General features: G+C 38.7%; 1 non-coding gene across 1 annotated transcript; it reads right to left on the bottom strand.

Annotated features, from left to right (window-relative positions):
* Positions 1 to 2219: 2219 nt before the first annotated feature.
* Positions 2220 to 2326, bottom strand: LOC120245397. The gene has a single exon (XR_005531772.1). It is a non-coding gene; the product is annotated as a U6 spliceosomal RNA (small nuclear RNA).
* Positions 2327 to 2539: the final 213 nt, after the last annotated feature.

Raw genomic sequence — 2539 nt, 5'->3', positions numbered from 1 at the left:
CCTATAGTTATTATATAATGCCCTTCTTCATCACGTGTTACTGTCTTTACTTTAAAGTCCATTTTGTCTGATATAAGTATAGCTACTCCAGCTTTCTTTTCACTTCCAGTAGCATGATATATATTTCTCCATTCCTTACTTTCAATCTGAAGGTGTCCTCCAGTCTAAAATGAATTTCTTGTAGACAGCAAATAGATGGATTTTGTTATTTTATCCATTCTGCTACCCTATGTCTTTTGATTGGAGCATTCAGCCCATTTACATTCAGTGTTATTATTGAAATATATATATGAAATATATATGAGTCATTGTGTCTTTTGTGGTATTCGTGCTTGTGGTGGTGTCTCTGGTGTCTTGCGTTCCTTGCAACATTTCCCTCAGAGAGTCCCCCTCAGGATTTCTTGTAGGGCTGGTTTAGTGGTGACAAAGTCTTTCAATTTTTGTTTATTTGGAAAGACTTTTATCTCTCCCATTCTGAATGACAGGCTTGCTGGATAGAGGATTCTTGGCTGCATATTTTTTCTGTTCATCACATTGAAGATCTCCTGCCATTCCTTTCTGGCCTGCCAAGTTTCAGTAGATAGGTCTGTCACCACTCTGATAGGTTTCCCTTTGTACGTTAGGGCCCATTTATCCCTAGCTGCTTTCAGAATTCCCTCTTTGTCCTTATATTTTGCCAGTTTCACTATGATATGTCATGCAGAAGATCGATTCAAGTTACGTCTGAGGGGAGCTCTCTGTGCCTCTTGAATTTCAACGTCTACTTCCCTCCCCAGTTTGGGGAAGTTTCTGCTATAATTTATTCAAGGACTCCTTCAGCACCTTTCCCTCTCTCTTCCTCTTCTGGAATTCCTATGATACGGTTATTGTTCTGTTTGATTGTATCCCTGAGCCCTCAAACTCTACTTTCGTGTTCCTGGATCAGTTTATCTCTCTTTCTCTCAGCTTCCTCTTTCTCTCTAATTGTGTCTTCTAAATCACTTATTCTCCTTTCTGCCTCTTCAATCCGTGCATTCGACGCCTCCATTTTATTATGTATCTCATTTATAGCATTTTTAATTCATCACAACTATTTTTAAGCTCCATAGTCTTTGTAGCACTGGTTTCTCTGATGTCTTCCATGCTTTTCTCAAGCCCAGCGATTAATTTTATGACTATTGTTCTAAATTCTTGTTCAGTTGTGTTGCTTATATCTGTTTTGAGCAGTTCTTTAGCGGTCATTTCTTCCTGGAATTTCTTTGGAGGAGAGTTCTTCCATTTCGTCATTTTGGTTAGCTTTCTATCTCTTGTTAATTTTAAAAGCTTGTTGTGCACTCTGCCCCTGCAGGTTCTGCTGTATTAAGGAGGGCTCTTTGAGGGGCACCTGGGTGGCTCAGTCGGTTAAAGCGTCTGGCTTCAGCTTAGGTCATGATCTCACGGTTCGTGGGTTCGAGCCCCGTGTCGGGCTCTGTGCTGACAGCTCAGAGCCTGGAGACTGCTTCTGATTCTGTGTCTCCCCCTCTCTGACCCTCACCTGCTCACGCTGTCTCTCTCTCTCTCTCTCTCTCTCTCTCTCTCTCTCTCAGAAATAAATAAAAACATTTAAAAAAGAGGGAGAGAGAGCTCTTTGACTGTCCAGAGCCTGTCCGTTCAGGAAGTGTTCTTTGAATGGTCTCTTGGTTTCTCTTGTTGAGACTTTGGTTATTTTGTTCCCCTACTCGTAGTGGTATTTTGGGTTCTCCACCATATGTACTTTGGCTTGTTTCTTGAGGTAGCCACACTTATGAGGTTTCCTTCCCGGTGTATTCTGTTCCTTTCTCTTCCCAAACTCCTGTGGCTCGGTGTCCTATGACTTCAGACCTTCTCTGTTTGATAGATGGGTGTAAGCGAAATGCACAGAGCTCCCTTCTTCTCCGCTATCTTCCCACAGGTCTCCAGGGATGACTCTGGGATTTTATTTTTTGGAGTTTATTTTTTTTATTACTAATTTAATCTCTTTACTTGTTATAGAGGTACATTCAGATTTTCTATTTCCTCTTAAGTCTGTTTTGGTAGTTTGTCCAGGAATTTGCTCATTTCTTGTAGTTTGTCTAATTTGTTGGCGTACAATTGTTATAGTATCCCCATATAATCAGTTTTATTTCTGTAAGGTCATTAGTGATATTTCTGCTTTCATCCCTAATTTTAATAATTCGAATCATATCTTCTTTTCTCTGGTCATTCTACCTATATCAATTTTTTAAAATATGAAACACTTCACAAATTTGGATATCACCCTCTTCAGGGGCCTTGCTAATCTTGTCTGTGTCATTCCAATTTTAGTAACATATGCTACCAAAATGAGCACTATTATATCAATTTTTAAAACTGTTTTCAAAGTATCAACTTTTGATTTAAATTTTTTCTCTCTTGTTTTTCTTTCTCTATTTTATGGATTTTTCCTCTATTCTTTATTATATTTTTCCTTCTGCTTACTTTGGGTTTAATTTGCTGGGTTTTTTTTTTTTCTATCTTATTAACGTGGAAGTTTGGATTGTTGATTTGAGATCTTTATTCTCTT

The sequence above is a fragment of the Hyaena hyaena genome, unplaced genomic scaffold (genome assembly GCF_003009895.1).
Source record: "Hyaena hyaena isolate Hyena2069 unplaced genomic scaffold, ASM300989v1 scaffold_409, whole genome shotgun sequence".
Lineage (NCBI taxonomy): Eukaryota > Metazoa > Chordata > Mammalia > Carnivora > Hyaenidae > Hyaena > Hyaena hyaena.
This window is presented reverse-complemented; position numbering and strand designations above follow the sequence as displayed.